General features: G+C 45.6%; 1 protein-coding gene across 1 annotated transcript in view; it reads left to right on the top strand.

The window, feature by feature from the left end:
- The first annotated feature begins 459 nt into the window (after window positions 1-459).
- Window positions 460-21,014, top strand: part of LOC124257033 — a 28,863-nt gene continuing 8,308 nt past the window's right edge. The window contains exon 1 of the mRNA XM_046691003.1: window positions 460-584. The gene's annotated coding sequence lies outside the window, so the exon portion shown is untranslated. The remainder of the gene's footprint in view (window positions 585-21,014) is intronic.

The following is a 21,014-nucleotide window of genomic DNA, read 5'->3' as shown; positions in this document are numbered from 1 at the left end:
ATGAAGTAATCGTGTTCAAATTGAGACTTAAGAAATATTTTGGCGAGTTCTATTTCGGGCTGTTGGAAACTGTTGTAATGCAACCACCTATAAATATTCACAACAGTCCATGCCTGTCCGAAATACCGGGTTGAAAGAGTTGCATGTTTCCCAGGATGTACTGAAATAAGTCGGCACGTATCTGTTGTAAAGTGGGCAGTTGTTGTTGGAATGTAGTATATCATTGTCACTGATGACTGCAAACAGGGGGCACAGCTTCATGTCATACAAACTGCTGGCCTTGTTAATTCATGTACATGTCGAGTAGATATAACGAATCAGTTTTTGTTTTGCCTGACGAATGTACGCGTGGTATATCCTGTGCAATATCCCTGCTGAGAGGGTGATAATATATCATAACGGTCAGTAGGAAGTTGCATGTGGTGTCGATGACGTCACACAGCTTAGGGCTGGCAGCAAGGAATATGGTTGTGTTCCAACGTTACAGTGACACCTATTATCGGCATACACGTTGTTATGTCACGACCGCCCCGGGGATACACGATGAGGGGACCATTGTATAACCATCCGTCGTCACATATTGCGTGAGTAATTGATCGGGGTTCTATATTGCAGATCTGACTACAGAATAAGTGCACTTTATGCCAACGTTATGTAATTGCTATCGAACGCCTCTTCGTCACGATAATTCGTGTTGCTATATGCACCTCGAACATATATGCTAAGGAAGTATTCACCATGCAATTAGTCACGTTTGGCCGATAATTGTATTTTTTCCCTTATCAAAGTTGTTGGCGATGTCAGACTACATATTTCTCAGTAAGGGTTAAACTAATAATCTAATCCACACCGTCAGAGATCTCACTGATCCACACCTTCGACAACTGACCCACGCCATCAGATCTCTCACTGATCCATGACGTCAGAGCTCTCACTGATCCACACCATCAGAGCTCTCACTGATCCATACCGTCAGAGCTCTCACTGAACCACGACGTCAGAGCACTCACTGATCCACGCCGTCAGAGCTCTCACTGATCCACACCGTCAGACCTCTCACTGATCCACACCATAAGAGCACTCACTGAACCACACCGTCAGAGCTCTCACTGATCCACACCATCAGAACACTCACTGATCCACACCATAAGAGCACTCACTGATCCACACCATCAGAGCACTCACTGAACCACGACGTCAGAGCTCTCACTGATCCACGCCGTCAGACCTCTCACTGATCCACACCATAAGAGCACTCACTGATCCACACCATAAGAGCACTCACTGATCCACACCATCAAGAGCACTCACTGATCCACACCATCAGAGCACTCACTGATCCACACCGTCAGAGCTCTCACTGATCCACACCGTCAGAGCACTCACTGATCCACACCATAAGAGCTCTCACTGATCCACACCATCATAGCACTACTGATCCACACTATCACTCTCACTGATCCACACCATCAGAGCTCTCACTGATCCACACCATCAGAGCTCTCACTGATCCACACCATCAGAGCACTCACTGATCCACACCGTCAGAGCTCTCACTGATCCACACCATCAGAGCACTCACTGATCCACATCGTCAGAGCTCTCACTGATCCACACCATCATAGCACTCACTGATCCACGCCGTCAGAGAGATCTCACTGATCCACACCATCATAGCACTCACTGATCCACACCGATCAGAGCACTCACTGATCCACACCATCAGAGCTCTCACTGATCCACACTCGTCAGAGCTCTCACTGATCCACACCATCAGAGCACTCACTGATCCACACCATAAGAGCTCTCACTGATCCACACCATCAGAGCACTCACTGATCCACACCATCAGAGCTCTCACTGATCCACACCATCAGAGCACTCACTGATCCACACCGTCAGAGCTCTCACTGATCCACACCATAAGAGCACTCACTGATCCACCATCGTCAGAGCTCTCACTGATCCACACCATCAGAGCACTCACTGATCCACGCCGTCAGAGCTCTCACTGATCCACACCATCAGAGCTCTCACTGATCCACACCGTCAGAGCACTCACTGATCCACACCATCATAGCACTCACTGATCCACGCCGTCAGAGCTCTCACTGATCCACACCGTCAGAGCTCTCACTGATCCACACCATCAGAGCTCTCACTGATCCACACCATCAGAGCTCTCACTGATCCACGCTCACTGTCCAGAGTCAGCTCTCACTGATCCACACCATCAGAGCACTCACTGATCCACACCATCAGAGCACTCTCACTGATCCACACCATCAGAGCTCTCACTGATCCACACCATCAGAGCTCTCACTGATCCACACCATCATAGCACTCACTGATCCACACCATCAGAGCTCTCACTGATCCACACCATCAGAGCACTCACTGATCCACACCGTCAGAGCTCTCACTGATCCACACCATCAGAGCACTCACTGATCCACACCGTCAGAGCTCTCACTGATCCACACCGTCCAGAGCACTCACTGACCCATGATCCAGTCAGAGCTCTCACTGATCCACATCATCATCACTGAGCACTCACTGATCCACACCATCAGAGCACTCACTGATCCACACCGTCAGAGCTCTCACTGATCCACACCATCAGAGCACTCACTGATCCACACCATCAGAGCACTCACTGATCCACACCATCAGAGCACTCACTGATCCACACCGTCAGAGCTCTCACTGATCCACACCGTCAGAGCTCTCACTGATCCACACCATCAGAGCACTCACTCACTGATCCACACATCGTCAGAGCTCTCACTGATCCACACTGATCCACAGTGCATCGTCAGAGCTCACTGATCCACGCTCTCAGACAGAGCTCTCACTGATCCACACATCATCAGAGATCACTGATCCACACCATCAGAGCACTCACTGATCCACATCGTCAGAGCTCTCACTGATCCACACCATCAGAGCTCTCACTGATCCACACCGTCAGAGCTCTCACTGATCCACACCGTCAGAGCTCTCACTGATCCACACCATCAGAGCTCTCACTGATCCACATCCATCATAGCTCTCACTGATCCGACCTTCCCATCAGAGCACTCACTGATCCACACCGTCAGAGCTCTCACTGATCCACACCGTCAGAGCTCTCACTGATCCACACCGTCAGAGCTCTCACTGATCCACACCATCAGAGCACTCACTGATCCACACCATCAGAGCTCTCACTGATCCACACCATCAGAGCTCTCACTGATCCACACCATCATAGCACTCACTGATCCACACCGTCAGAGCTCTGATCCACACCATCAGAGCACTCACTGATCAGAGCTCTCTCACTGATCCACACCGTCAGAGCTCTCACTGATCCACACCATCAGAGCTCTCACTGATCCACACCATCATAGCACCTACTGATCCACACCGTCAGAGCACTCACTGATCCACACCGTCAGAGCTCTCACTGATCCACACCGTCAGAGCTCTCACTGATCCACACCATCAGAGCTCTCACTGATCCACGCCGTCAGAGCTCTCACTGATCCACACCGTCAGAGCTCTCACTGATCCACACCATCAGAGCTCTCACTGATCCACCATCAGAGCTCTCACTGATCCACACCATCAGAGCACTCACTGATCCACACCATCAGAGCTCTCACTGATCCACACCATCAGAGCACTCACTGATCCACGCTGTCAGAGCTCTCACTGATCCACACCGTCAGAGCTCTCACTGATCCACACCATCAGAGCACTTCACTGATCCACGCTGATCCACATCCACGCCGTCAGAGCTCTCACTGATCCACACCGTCAGAGCTCTCACTGATCCACACTCATCGTCAGAGCTCTCACTGATCCACACCATCATCAGAGCTCTCACTGATCCACACCATCAGAGCACTCACTGATCCACACCGTCAGAGCTCTCACTGATCCACACCATCAGAGCTCTCTCACTGATCCACACCGTCATAGCTCTCACTCACTGAGCTCTCACTGATCCACACCATCAGAGCACTCACTGATCCACACCATCAGAGCACTCACTGATCCGCACCGTCCAGAGCACTCTCACTGATCCACACCATCATCAGCACTCACTGATCCACACCATCATCAAAGCACTCACTGATCCACGCCGATCCAGAGCTCTCACTGATCCACACCATCAGAGCACTCACTGATCCACACCATCAGAGCACTCAGAGCACTCTTCATATCCACGCACAGAGCTCACTCACTGATCCACGCTGTCAGAGCTCTCACTGATCCACACCGTCAGAGCTCTCACTGATCCACACCATCAGAGCACTCACTGATCCACACTGCAGAGCTCTCACTGATCCCACACACCATCAGAGCTCTCACTGATCCACACCATCATAGCACTCTCTGATCCACGCTGTCAGAGCACTCACTGATCCACACCATCAGAGCACTCACTGATCCACACCATCAGAGCACTCACTGATCCACACCATCAGAGCACTCACTGATCCACACCATCAGATCTCACTGATCCACACCGTCAGAGCACTCACTGATCCACACCATCAGAGAGCTCTCACTGATCCACACCATCAGAGCACTCACTGATCCACACCATCAGAGCTCTCACTGATCCACACCGTCAGAGCTCTCACTGATCCACACCATCATAGAGCTCTCACTGATCCACACCATCAGAGCTCTCACTGATCACACCGTCAGAGCTCACTGATCCACTGTCATAGCACTCCACTGATCCACGCTGTCAGAGCTCTCACTGATCCACACCATCGTCAGAGCACTCCACTGATCCACACCATCAGAGCACTCACTGATCCACACCGTCAGAGCTCTCACTGATCCACACCGTCAGAGCTCTCACTGATCCACACCGTTAGAGCTCTCACTGATCCACACCATCAGAGCACTCACTGATCCACACCATCAGGCTCTCTGATCCCACACCATCATAGCACTCACTGATCCACACCATCAGAGCTCTCACTGATCCACACCATCAGAGCTCTCACTGATCCACACCATCAGAGCTCTCACTGATCCACACCGTCAGAGCTCTCACTGATCCACACCATCTCACTGATCCAGCTCTCACTGATCCACTCACTGATCCACGCCGTCCAGAGCTCTCACTGATCCACGCCATCAGAGCTCTCACTGATCCACACCGTCAGAGCTCTCTCACTGATCCACACCATCAGAGCTCTCACTGATCCACACCATCAGAGCTCTGATCCACACCATCAGAGCTGATCCACACCATCAGAGCACTCACTGATCCACACCGTCAGAGCTCTCACTGATCCACACCGTCAGAGCACTCACTGATCCACACCGTCAGAGCTCTCACTGATCCACTCAGAGCTCTCACTGATCCACACCATCAGAGCACTCACTGATCCACACCGTCAGAGCTCTCACTGATCCACACCATCAGAGCTCTCACTGATCCACCGTCGTTAGAGCTCTCTCACTGATCCACATCGTCAGAGCTCTCACTGATCCACACCGTCAGAGCTCTCACTGATCCACACCATCAGAGCTCTCACTGATCCACACCATCATAGCTCTCACTGATCCACACCATCAGAGCACTCACTGATCCACACCATCAGAGCTCTCACTGATCCACACCATCAGAGCTCTCACTGATCCACACCATCAGAGCTCTCACTGATCCACGCTGTCAGAGCTCTCACTGATCCGCACCGTCAGAGCCCTCACTGATCCACATCGTCAGAGCTCTCACTGATCCACACCATCAGAGCACTCACTGATCCACACCGTCAGAGCTCTCACTGATCCACACCATCATAGCACTCACTGATCCACACCGTCAGAGCTCTCACTGATCCACACCGTCAGAGCACTCACTGATCCACACCGTCAGAGCTCTCCACTTTGATCCACACCGTCAGAGCTCTCACTGATCCACACCGTCAGAGCACTCACTGATCCACACCGTCAGAGCACTCACTGATCCACACCGTCAGAGCTCTCACTGATCCACACCGTCAGAGCTCTCACTGATCCACACCGTCATAGCACTCACTGATCCACACCGTCAGAGCTCTCACTGATCCACACCATCATAGCACTCACTGATCCACACCGTCAGAGCTCTCACTGATCCACACCATCAGGCACTCTGATCCACACCGTCACTGATCCACACATCGTCAGAGCTCTCACTGATCCACACCATCAGGCACACCATCTCACTGATCCACACATCGTCAGAGCTCTCACTGATCCACACCGTCAGAGCACTCACTGATCCACACCGTCAGAGCTCTCACTGATCCACACCGTCAGAGCACTCACTGATCCACACCGTCAGAGCTCTCACTGATCCACACCGTCATAGCACTCACTGATCCACACCGTCAGAGCTCTCACTGATCCACACCGTCAGAGCACTCACTGATCCACACCGTCAGAGCTCTCACTGATCCACACCATCAGAGCACTCACTGATCCACACCGTCAGAGCTCTCACTGATCCACACCATCAGAGCTCTCACTGATCCACGCCGTCAGAGCTCTCACTGATCCACACCATCAGAGCACTCACTGATCCACACCATCAGAGCACTCACTGATCCACACCATCAGAGCTCTCACTGATCCACACCGTCAGAGCTCTCACTGATCCACACCGTCAGAGCACTCACTGATCCATGCCATCATAGCACTCACTGATCCACACCGTCAGAGCTCTCACTGATCCACACCGTCAGAGCTCTCACTGATCCACGCCGTCAGAGCTCTCACTGATCCACACCGTCAGAGCACTCACTGATCCACACCGTCAGAGCTCTCACTGATCCACACCATCAGAGCTCTCACTGATCCATGCCATCATAGCACTCACTGATCCACGCTGTCAGAGCTCTCACCGATCCACATCGTCAGAGCTCTCACTGATCCTCACAGAGTATGTACGTCTACCCGAGTATAAGCTGAAGAATGAGCGTTACGTATTTAGGTTATACGTACAGCTGCCCCATAAAAAGCTGAAGTACGGGTGTTATGTGTTCAGAGTATACGTACAACTACCCCATAAGAAGCTGAAGTACGGGTGTTATGTGTTCAGAGTATACGTACAACTACCCCATAAGAAGCTGAAGTACGGGTGTTATGTGTTCAGAGTATACGTACAACTACCCCATAAGAAGCTGTAGTACGGGTGTTATGTGTTCAGAGTATACGTACAACTACCCCATAAGAAGCTGAAGTACGGGTGTTATGTGTTCAGAGTATACGTACAACTACCCCATAAGAAGCTGAAGTACGGGTGTTATGTGTTCAGAGTATACGTACAACTACCCCATAAGAAGCTGAAGTACGGGTGTTATGTGTTCAGAGTATACGTACAACTACCCCATAAGAAGCTGAAGTACGGGTGTTATGTGTTCAGAGTATGCGTACGAAGCTGAAGTACGGGTGTAATGTGTTCAGAGTATGCGTACGATGCCGAGGTATATGCAGAAGAAAGTGGTTACGACGACTTTAGAGTATACCTACGACTACCACAGTAAATGATGATGTATGAGAGTTGAGTTGAGTTGGGTTTCGCGTCACATGTATGAGAGTTATGACGAGTTAATGTATGTGGACTACAATTAGTATCACGAACAACTTGAAATAACCCTTTCAGCATAGGTATACGTTATCTGACATTGTAAAACATGTGTTTGTGTGGACCTTTAACATTCGCCATGAGAGACATATGGACATGTTTACATTAGCGCTGAGTGATTCCGTGTCGTTAGTGTCAGTATGACGTAACGGCGAGGACACACATGTATTGTTTAGTCTGCACTGGTCACTTGGGGCGAGATACTTCCGGGTTGTTGATATCTTCATGTATCACATGCGTCTCTTCCCTGATCGCGTATCGGGTCTTTGTAACCATATATAGATGCTATGCCACCATTACCCCAACCCTTGTGTCGTGATGTGCTGTCTTTGATTCGGCTACTGGCTGATACCCGGATGTAGGCCTCATGACACATTGTACATCGTGAAAATATACACTTACGAAATATAGGCGATGCGAGAATTTCCTTGAGGTTTAAAAAGCAAGGAATATCACTCACTCCTGTGTGAAGATTAACTGTACCACTTATGCTAACTGTGTATTCTAGTTTATAGCGCTGTATTCCACATCCTGGTTATCTGTAAACTGGGAACCCAATGTTGAGGCCAATATCCTCTATGTCAAGGTAAAATGTACCTTATTGTGAAGGTCAACTGCGTCTCCTGTACGATTGGCAACTGAACAGCCCCGTCCATGGCGTTAATTGTGTCCTTATGCCATGGTCAACTGTATACCCTAGTCGACTTTGTCAATTGTGTATCTTATACAACAATCAGCTATGTACCTTAGTTCACGGTCAACTGTGAACTCTACACCGAGGTCATCTGTGTACCCTATATCACGTTCAAATGTGTACCCCATACCTAGGTCAAAGTGTATCTTATATCACGTTCAACTGTGTACCCCATGCATAGATCAACTTTGTATCTTATAAAAAAGTCAGCTGCATCCCCAATATCAAGGCCATCTTAGTACCCAGTACCTAGGTCAAATGTGTATCTTGTAACAAGGTCAACTGTGTACCCAATATCACCGGGCTATCTGTGTACCCAGTACCTAGGTCAAATGTGTATCTTGTAACAAGGTCAACTGTGTACCCAATATCACCGGGCTATCCTACCTATCAAATGTGTATCTTGTAACAAGGTCAACTGTGTACCCAATGCATCCCCAATGTGTATCTTGTAACAAGGTCAACTGTGTACCCAATATCACCGGGCTATCTGTGTACCCAGTACCTAGGTCAAATGTGTATCTTGTAACAAGGTCAACTGTGTACCCAATATCACCGGGCTATCTGTGTACCTAGTACCTAGGTCAAATGTGTATCTTGTAACAAGGTCAACTGTGTACCCAATATCACCGGGCTATCTGTGTACCTAGTACCTAGGTCAAAAGGTCAAACTGTGTATCTTATAAGTCCTATGCAAGGAGGTATGTGTATTGGCAAACAAATGCTATTGCAATATACTGCGACCCAGGTACCAGTATAGCCATATATTGGGTGTTAAAGTGTTTGACAGTGAGGGGCACTGATTGTACGTGCACATCCTTTTTTCAACATACCAAGGCCCTAAAAATACATGTTATGGTTCTGATAACAGCACTCTCAAAATATGGTTGCATAGTTTGAAATTCTATTTTCTTTTTATGCAAGTTATATCCATAAAACGTGTCATGTATTTATAAAGTATGGCCGTTTAGCCAATTAAGTTCAACATCAGTTGTGAATGAAAGTTTGTGTACATTTTAAAGATACTCACAAAACATATTGTATTACTCAGTATACCGGTTCTCAGAAACAAAAAAAACATCGAGCCGATGAGATCCGGATTAGAATTGGTCTTCAGCAACCCATGCTTGTTTGAAAAGACTAATGCGGTATAGAAGTAATGCAGAGCAGTCCTATCTGCAAGTATTCCCGGAAACCCTATCATGTTTACAGTTGACCAGCGTCTATGCCGAGCCTGGAATAGTCCCCAGACGGTCTGGGATCCAGATCGATACACCTAATCGATACACCTGATGTCTGGTAGGTTGCCCTACACCTACAAGACAGCTGGGTTCCCCGACAAGCCCCGGTCACAGGTTTCCTACGCAACACATAGGGCCTGCATGGAGCATGCTGACACGTCTACTCTTAGGTCTGGTTACCGTTCTAGAAGTGAATACCTGTGTTTGTGTGAGCTTGTATTATACATGTCCGTATTTTGATACGGTGGTGCTATAGATCGTATCTGCTCCGTAACTGCACATAAACGTAGGGGATGGTTGTCAAGCATGGAAGCCTGAACACAGCTAGAGGTCAACCAGACCCATCAGAGCGCCACGGAGACCGGGTATAGAGTTGACCTGAGAGACAGCAATGTGTCATTAATTCATTTGTATGCTAAACTCTTAACCCCCCCCACAGAACGCACCCTCTCCTGAGATCCTTTGTCCCGAGGTATGAGGTATATATGATCCCTATATTTGTCCGAATTTCTTTCCATGTTTTTGTGACTCCTGTGTAGCGGTTGCAGGAGGAGGTCATTTCAAGGTCATCAGGTGTGCGTACCCAACCATAACAGGCAATTTATTACCCCTGACGTCTTTTGCTGTGCTTACAGTTGTTGCCGGACGCACGCACGTGCATGTGGCCTGTGTACAATACAAGCCCAAGTCTCTCACTGTGTAACGCGGACTTGTCAGGTCTTTCAGTCGTTGATTGTTCGTAAGCCGTATTAGACAGCATCCCAGACAGGGTGTGTCAGTACAAAGATGCAGGAATTGTTTGAAACACGTTGGTCGTTCGGCTTTAGACTTTTGGTGAAACCCTTGAGCTGGAATATATGTAATATTAGATTCGAACCCATAACCATAGAATATAAACTACCGTGTCTACTCTGCCTCACAAAGGTAATATGTATGCAGTGACCAGTCACCTTCCAATTGCTAGCACCCCGTTCACTGGATTGTCTGGTCCAGATCCGATTATTTACAGTCAGTGCACGCGCGTGCATGGCTGTTTGTTCTAATCTTGACACCAGCGGGTTTTGTGCGGTGGCAGCTTACCACGCCTACTCCTCTTACACACAATGTACTGACTCCAAGTTGTTTGTTGTTTAACGCCGCACTCATGTACCACCGGGGGTCTTTAGAGGATAACATGTTCTGTGTGTGAAGCAATGTTCCATCTGTATGACGGCGGTCCGTGAATCATCGACTCTGAACTAGACAATCCAGTGACTTGCTGAAGACCAATTCTATCCCGGATCTTCACGGATGGAGACAGACAAACATTGGTTGCTGAAGATCTTTACGGGTGGACTCAAACCCTCATTGATGGAATACTGCTGGATACGGTGTTAAATAGCCAACAAACAGAACACAAGCCCACTAATTGTATCCGCTCTGAAATCACCCTCGGGCGTCATCCACACCCAGACCCATCTTGCACATCATATATCTTTATACCCGCAGAAAACATGGGTTCCCTGAAACTGAAATGGAGAGACTGTAATGTTGGAACGGCGTAAACAGATCGTCATGAAGAATGGATGTCGTCATGCACAATGGATGTCATGAAGAATGATGTCGTCATGCACAATGAGTGTCGTCATGCACAATGGATGTCGTCATGCACAATGGATGTCGTCATGAAGAATGGATGTGGTCATGAACAATGGATGTCGTCATGAACATTGGATGTCATGAAGAATGGATGTCGTCATGAAGAATGGATGTCGTCATGCACAATGGATGTCGTCATGAACAATGGATGTCATGAACAATGGATGTCGTCATGAAGAATGGATGTCGTCATGCACAATGGATGTCATCATGAACAATGGATGTTCACAATGGATGTCGTCATGAACAATGGATGTCATGAAGAATGGATGTGGTCATGCACAATGGATGTCGTCATGAACAATGGATGTACACAATGGATGTCGTCATGAACAATGGATGTCGTCATGAACAATGGATGTCGTCATGAACAATGGATGTCATGAAGAATGGATGTCATCATGAACAATGGATGTCGTCATGAACAATGGATGTCGTCATGAACAATGGATGTACACAATGGATGTCGTCATGAACAATGGATGTCGTCATGAACAATGGATGTACACAATGGATGTCGTCATGAACAATGGATGTCGTCATGAACAATGGATGTCGTCTTGAACAATGGATGTCGTCATGAACAATGGATGTCGTCATGCACAATGGGTGTCGTCATGAACAATGGGTGTCGTCATCTTTCATTATATGCTACAATGCGTTCACGGTGTCACGTTGCTGTTGGACACCCAGCAAACAATGGACACATTTGTTGGCGATGTTCGATCAGATAAAGTGAACTAATCCACCTATACCCATGACCTACTGGCTCCATCACAGTAATAGCCCTGGTTAATACAGTGTGTATCGACAAGTCAGCTGGTGACTTGGTCGGCGGTTGTAGGGGAGCTGTAAGTCCGGGTTCTCGTCACTGATGGAAGTATTTCAGAAACTGGACGTGTCATCACGTGCTGCAGAAGGACATAATTGAAATAATGAATTGGTCTCTGTCAACGGCGTTTTCAGTTTCATGTCGTTTGTGTGTCCTCGTGCCCAGAATATGGCGACCACTGTGATGACGTACGTGCCCGGGGTCGTGTCTGACGAACAGTTATACCACGGACGTGTATTGTATCTGTAGTTGCTTTGCGCATAATAACTGAAACTTGGACACTCGCACGACATATAGCCATTATCTCATTATAGCGTGACAGCGCATTCCTCCCATTGAGAGCCACAGACCAGGGGCAGATATCAAGATCAGGCTACAGACTCGGTCATGTACACAGCTCAACATTTAGACATCGATGTTCGATGTTCAAACTTACACGTCAAACCAACTGCATGAAAAACTTAAACGACTGGTTAACGTTGCTTGTGTTCATATATTTCTTTAGTTAAACGTTCCCGTGACAGATTACATCGCGGTCGCGGTCGCAGCGGAGACACACAGTGCCACGGGCACTGCTGTACTGTGGGCGGCATCTTAACAAGCGGGGTTTTACCAAAGGTTACCCAGTAAATGACAGCCACGACATGTCTGTCTGATGTTGGGACAAATATGTCCACTTGTTTTATGACTAGTCACAGTGAACCACACCCTGCACAGACCACGTGACCTTCAACTCCCATTTCCTCCAGATACTTCCATTATGGCATTATCTTTTGTGCATTTTAGATGTACAGGGTGTAGTGGTATCTCATGTAACTGTGCCTGCTGTAGAGGTACCTGTTATAGTGGTACCCGTTGTAGTGGTAGCTGTTGTAGTGGTATAGTGGTGGCTGTTATGGTGGTACCTGTTATGGTAGCTGTTGTACATGTTGTAGTGGTACCTGTTGTAGTGGTAGCTGTTATAGTGGTACCCGTTGTAGTGGTAGCTGTTATGGTAATAGTGGTACCCGTTGTAGTGGTAGCTGTTAGTGGTACTGTTATGGTAGTGTAGTGGTACCACCTGTATGTGGTACCCGTTATAGTGGTACCCGTTGTAGTGGTAGCTTATGGTTATTGTAGTGGTACCTGTTGTAGTGGTAGCTGTTATAGTGGTGGTACCTGTTGTAGTGGTAGCTGTTATAGTGGTACCTGTTATAGTGGTAGTGGTACCCGTTGGTACCCGTTGTAGTGGTAGCTGTTATAGTGTTATATAGTGGTACCTGTTATAGTGGTAGCTGTTATAGTGGTACCCGTTGTTATAGTGGTACCTGTTATAGTGATACATGTTGTAGTGGTACCTGTTGTAGTGGTACCTGTTATAGTGGTACCCGTTGTAGTGGTACCTGTTATAGTGGTACCCTGTTGGTGGTTAGTGTAGCTGTGTAGCTGTTATAGTGGTACCTGTTGTAGTGGTAGCTGATATAGTGGTACATAACGCTTTATAGTATTAAATTTATCAGTAATATAGCGATGCATCCACCTCGTGTATGTACACAGTGGTACCAGCCATGACCCTCTAAATACCCTGTACGTTAGCTGGTAGTGGTGCCTGTTAACACTGAGACCTGTTGACCCCTACGTGTAGTGACACCTCTCCATATGGTACAGGTGCTACGCCATAGTGGTAGCCTAAATGTGGAGCCCGCTATAGTAGAACCTGCTGTTGGTGTGCCTGCTGTTGTGGAGTCTGATATAGTGGTACATAACGCTTTATAGTATTAAATTGTCAGTAATATAGCGATGCATCCACCTCGTGGTATTACACACCAGCCATGACCCTCTAAATACCCTGACGTTAGCTGCTGGTCCGCCAACACTGAGAGACAGACCCTACGTGTGTGACACCTCTCCATATACAGGTGCTCGCCATACCTAAATGTGGAGCGGTGATAGCCCCGCTGTCCTCGATGTGAAGGAAATAGTTCCCATAGCTGTGAAGCACGCTAATCATCAATCTGCCTTCAGGCAAGACCACAATAATCTGCAGGGATCGTATTAATCCATCAGTCCGTTGACAAATTAATTTCTACCTGTGTTATACAGGTGAGAGGAATGTGACGGCCATTTCTGGTCAAGAGGTATAGCTCGTCTGTCACAGATATGCCTCCCCCCATCATATCCCAGAGCCCTACAGAGGAAATACCTCTCTCTGACCGCAGTGTCAACAGACCAGGAGTGGTGTATGGATAGATAGGTTCTATTTACTATTATCATTCCACCGAAGTGGGAGAGGAGCCAAGTAGGTTTGAGTCCCATCAGCCAAGCCTTGTCCCGCAACAGCAGCCTTCCCTACCGTTAGTCACCGGTCACTGATGAGTCATGTACACTCATGTCTTCCTAAACATACATAAAAGGAAATATCACGGAAAATCAATACTGAAACTCAAATATGAAACATTCATTTTGTTATATTCCTGGTAGGACACAGATACAAAACGGCGTCTGGGTGTCGGCAACTACGGCCATCGATAACTATTCCTGGAATGTTTCATAAACGTCGTCTAGGTTTTACACCCGAATAAACGTCTAGGTTTGACACCCGAATAAACGTCTAGGTTTTACACCCGAATAAACGTCTAGGTTTTACACCCGAATAAACGTCTAGGTTTTACACCCGAATAAACGTCTAGGTTTTACACCCGAATAAACGTCTAGGTTTTACACCCGAATAAACGTAACACTGGCTCCAAACACAGAGATGGGCTGGTGGACATGTTGCTAAACTGAAGCAAGGCAACATCCTTGATTTATGTCATTTTATTGTAAAACCCCTGCAAACTATTGGTTGCCATAGATACGATTCAAATTTGACAATGCTGAACCGCATTCAGTCATTTAACACCGATGTGCGAGAGAAATTATTAGGTGTATACCCACAGGAGAAACAGATATTGATGATGACGTCACAATCCAAACAGCGGTTCGGCAGGGCTCAGGGTAGTTACAAGTGGATACAAAATACACTGGGACACCGAGGATGGCATAAAAGTGACGTCGCCCGTTCCAAGACATCAATAACGCGGCAAACACATTTCAATAATGGTCAAATACAAGTTTCCATTTAACTGAGAACAGAGGCCACAGACTGCCACGCCCGCCTCCACAAAATCGGTGGAGTGTTCGTGTCACGTGTGATAACGGCCCATATCATTGTAGCTGCAGCTTGTGTGGAGGCTTGCTGTGTCAGCTTATCTCACGTCCCAGGTCACCTCGATACATGGGCTCACCGCTAACCTGTCAGGTATGAGGGTGACAGAACGCCCACCACCCCCTCACCCTCCCCCGACAAGTGTGTCGCACATATCGCGTATATCTCCGGTCGCCGAACAAACAGGCTTGAGTCGTCGCTTTCGTGTTTAATGTAGGTAGGTAGGACCGCACCCGCCTGGTGGTGTTGCATAACGTTCGAATACATTTGTTGGTATTCGGGTGTGCTGGAGCGTTATTCGGTAGCTTTTATCTGGGTAATCTGCGGGGTGGTTAGAGAGTTCAGAAGCTGAAATGTGAAAGGGCTAAGGGTTGAAACTCGTCTCACTAGTTTGAATGTGAGTTAAATGTTAACGCAATGGATTTTCCCCGCCAAATGTTCTCTAGCCATGCTTAACAACAAGTTAAAAAGAGGAGAAAAAATGGGGAAATATCTGTTTGTAAGTCAGGTTCTACACAGCCTGACATTTGTAGCGTGGAAAGGGAAATGTTATGCAACAGATCCACTACAGCCACTATGTACTGTCGTAACAGAACATGTTTAGCACCTGCCAACGTTCTGACATTCTGAAGATGACGGCAAACACCGTAATCACTTAAAGTATTCCGTATAACAGGAGGTATATTCAACACTAATACATTGACAAGTAGGCACGCCCCGTCCTAGACTACAGTTCGTTGTGACACATAAAGCGATGTGGGTCTCTGTCTACCAGATACTACATGGTTACAACCAATCCACACTACAGTTGGTTGTGACACATAAAGCGATGTGGGTCTCTGTCTACCAGCTACTACATGGTTACAACCAATCCACACTACAGTTCGTTGTGACACATAAAGCGATGTGGGTCTCTGTCTACCAGCTACTACATGGTTACAACCAATCCACACTACAGTTGGTTGTGACACATAAAGCGATGTGGGTCTCTGTCTACCAGATACTACATGGTTACAACCAATCCACACTACAGTTCGTTGTGACACATAAAGCGATGTGGGTCTCTGTCTACCAGCTACTACATGGTTACAACCAATCCACACTACAGTTCGTTGTGACACATAAAAGCGATGTGGGTCTCTGTCTACCAGCTACTACATGGTTACAACCAATCCACACTACAGTTCGTTGTGACACATAAAAAGCGATGTGGGTCTCTGTCTACCAGCTACTACATGGTTACAACCAATCCACACTACAGTTCGTTGTGACACATAAAGCGATGTGGGTCTCTGTCTACCAGATACTACATGGTTACAACCAATCCACACTACAGTTGGTTGTGACACATAAAGCGATGTGGGTCTCTGTCTACCAGCTACTACATGGATACAACCAATCCACACTACAGTTGGTTGTGACACATAAAGGGATGATGGTCCCTGTCTACCAGACACTACATGGTTACAACCAATCCACACTACAGTTGGTTGTGACACATAAAGCGATGTGGGTCTCTGTCTACCAGCTACTACATGGATACAACCAATCCACACTACAGTTGGTTGTGACACATTAAGGGATGATGGTCCCTGTCTACCAGACACTACATGGTTACAACCAATCCACACTACAGTTGGTTGTGACACACAAACACCTCAGTGATGAAGGTATTGACATATAGGACATATGTAATCACAGATAACACTGGCGTATAGTACATGTAATCACGATGTTTCAGACAGCACTGGCGTATAGTACATGTAATCACGATGTTTCAGATAACACTGACGTATAGAACATGTAATCACGATGTTTCAGATAACACTGACGTATAGAACATGTAATCACGATGTTTCAGATAACACTGGCGTATAGTATATGTAATCACGATGTTTCAGATAACACTGGCGTATAGTACATGTAATCACGATGTTTCAGATAACACTGACGTATAGAACATGTAATCACGATGTTTCAGATAACACTGACGTATAGTACATGTAATCACGATGTTTCAGATAACACTGGCGTATAGTACATGTAATCACGATGTTTCAGATAACACTGACGTATAGAACATGTAATCACGATGTTTCAGATAACACTGTATAGAGTACAATGTAATCATGTTTCAGATAACACTGGCGTATAGTACATGTAATCACGATGTTTCAGACAGCACTGGCGTATAGTACATGTAATCACGATGTTTCAGATAACACTGACGTATAACACTGTACATGTAATCACGATGTTTTCAGATAACACTGGCGTATAGCATGTAATCACGTACATGTAATCACGATGTTTCAGATAACACTGGCGTATAGTACAATGTGTTTCGGTAATCACGATGTTAATCACGATGTTTCAGATAACACTGGCGTATAGTACATATAATCACGATGTTTCAATCACGATGTTTCACGATAGATAACACTGGCGTATAGAACATGTAATCACGATGTTTCAGATAACACTGGCGTATAGAACATGTAATCACGATGTTTCAGATAACACTGGCGTATAGTACATGTAATCACGATGTTTCAGATAACACTGGCGTATAGAACATGTAATCACGATGTTTCAGATAACACTGGCGTATAGTACATGTAATCACGATGTTTCAGATAACACTGGCGTATAGTACATGTAATCACGATGTTTCAGATAACACTGGCGTATAGTACATGTAATCACGATGTTTCAGATAACACTGGCGTATAGAACATGTAATCACGATGTTTCAGATAACACTGGCGTATAGAACATGTAATCACGATGTTTCAGATAACACTGGCGTATAGAACATGTAATCACGATGTGTTTCAGATAACACTGGCGTATAGAACATGTAATCACGATGTTTCAGATAACACTGGCGTATAGAACATGTAATCACGATGTATCAAAACATGTAATCACGATGTTTCAGATAACACTGGCGTATAGTACATGTAATCACGATGTTTCAGATAACACTGGCGTATAGGTACATAGTAATCACGATGTTTCAGATAACACTGACGTATAGAACATGTAATCACGATGTTTCAGATAACACTGGCGTATAGTACATGTAATCACGATGTTTCAGATAACACTGGCGTATAGTACATGTAATCACGATTTTCAGATAACACTGACGTATAGAACATGTAATCACGATGTTTCAGATAACACTGGCGTATAGTACATGTAATCACGATGTTTCAGACAGCACTGGCGTATAGTACATGTAATCACGATGTTTCAGATAACACTGGCGTATAGTACATGTAATCACGATGTTTCAGATAACACTGGCGTATAGAACATGTAATCACGATGTTTCAGATAACACTGACGTATAGAACATGTAATCACGATGTTTCAGATAACACTGGCGTATAGAACATGTAATCACGATGTTTCAGATAACATTGACGTAAAGTGCATGTAATCACGATGTTTCAGATAACACTGGCGTATAGAACATGTAATCACGATGTTTCAGACAGCACTGGCGTATAGTACATGTAATCACGATGTTTCAGATAACACTGGCGTATAGTACATGTAATCACGATGTTTCAGATAACACTGACGTATAGAACATGTAATCACGATGTTTCTGATAACACTGGCGTATAGTACATGTAATCACGATGTTTCAGATATCACTGGCGTATAGTACATTTAATCACGATGTTTCAGATAACATTGCCGTATAGTACATGTAATCACGATGTTTCAGATAACACTGGCGTATAGAACATGTAATCCCGATGTTTCTGATAACACTGGCGTATAGAACATGTAATCACGATGTTTCAGACAGCACTGGAGTATAGTACATGTAATCACAATGTTTCAGATAAAACTGGCGTATAGTACATGTAATCACGATGTTTCAGATGACACCTGTTTCAGATAGTAGAACAATGTAATCACGATGTTTCAGATGACACTGGCGTATAGAACATGTAATCACGATTTTTAAGACAGCAATGGCGTATAGTACATGTAATCACGATGTTTCAGATAACACTGGCGTATAGTACATGTAATCACGATGTTTCAGATAACACTGGCGTATAGAACATGTAATCACGATGTTTCAGATAACACTGACGTATAGAACATGTAATCACGATGTTTCAGATAACACTGACGTATAGTACATGTAATCACGATGTTTTTTATGACACTGACGCATAGAACATGTAATCACGATGTTTTTGATGACACTGACGCATAGAACATGTAATCATGGTGTATCAAATGGCACTGGCGTATAGAACATGTTATAATGGTGTATCAAACAGCACTGGCGTATAGAACATGTAATCATTGTGTATCAAATAGCACTGGCGTATAGAACATGTAATCATGGTGTATCAAAAAGCACTGGCGTATAGAACATATAATCATGGTGTATCAAATAGGACTGGCGTATAGAACATGTAATCATAGTGTATCAAATAGGACTGGCGTATAGAACACGTAATCATGGTGTATCAAATAGGACTGGCGTATAGAACATGTAATCATGGTGTGTCAAATAGCACTGGCGTATAGAACACGTAATCATGGTGTGTCAAATAGCACTGGCGTATAGAACATGTAATCATGGTGTATCAAAAGCACTGGCGTATAGAACATGTAACCATGGTGTATCAAATAGCACTGGCGTAGAGAACATGTAATCATGGTGTATCAAATAGGACTGGCGTATAGAACATGTAATCATGGTGTGTCAAATAGCACTGGCGTAAAGAACATGTAATCATAGTGTATCAAATAGCACTGGCGTATAGAACATGTAATCATGGTGTATCAAAAGCACTGGCGTATAGAACATGTAACCATGGTGTATCAAATAGCACTGGCGTAGAGAACATGTATTCATGGTGTATCAAATAGGACTGGCGTATAGAACATGTAATCATGGTTTGTCAAATAGGACTGGCGTATAGAACATGTAATCATGGTGTGTCAAATAGCACTGGCGTATAGGGCATATAATAATGTTGTTGTCAAAGAGAACTGTTGTTTAGGGTATAGAATAATGTTGTGTCAAAGAGAACTGTTGTTTAGGGCATATAATAATGTTATGTCAAAGAGAACTGTTGTTTAGGGCATTATTATATCAAGAAAGGTATCGTACTTTATGGTTATTATTGTTGTTCATCAACTTCTAAAATGCCAATCAAGAAGATTGAAACATACATGTATTTAAAACGTCTAGCACTAGTTTACCGTGACTTTCATCACTGATTCAACCAGGAAGCACGATTTCAAAGCACACTCATTTCATTTCTCTTCTGATATTTCAATATCGGCCTATGGTGAGGCGACTTCATAACTGGCTGTACTGTAGCTAGACGTACTTTACAATAAAACTCTCCTGGGGGTCTTCCCGTCGTCCAACTCGTCAACAAACTCATTAACGTCACGTGCGGGAGTAATTAATTCTAAAAGGGTCGAGTAATGCTGCGTTCTTTAAATACATCCAACTATTTCCGTGTGGACACGTGTTCTTCTTGCTGTGGTCTTGTCTATTTCTGGTGTAGGGATCAGGTCAACTTGTGCTCCAGCTTTGTAGTTTGTTTGACTGTCATTTAGAGAACAATAGATGGGACGGACTAGGAGATCAAGCCCACTGACATATCCACGGGAATGTCGGAGTTACCTCGACACACTCCGACAAGAAACGTCCCCGACAACAAAAGCTGTGTTGTTGAAGATATCGATTTTCTTGCAGGGAGAACCAACAGCAAACACTCCGATGTACC

This window comes from Haliotis rubra, unplaced genomic scaffold (assembly GCF_003918875.1).
Source record: "Haliotis rubra isolate DU_JTF1 unplaced genomic scaffold, ASM391887v1 Scf648, whole genome shotgun sequence".
Classification (NCBI taxonomy): Eukaryota; Metazoa; Mollusca; class Gastropoda; order Lepetellida; family Haliotidae; genus Haliotis; species Haliotis rubra.
The sequence above is the reverse complement of the archived record's forward strand: the minus strand, read 5'-3'. Positions and strand labels throughout refer to the sequence as shown.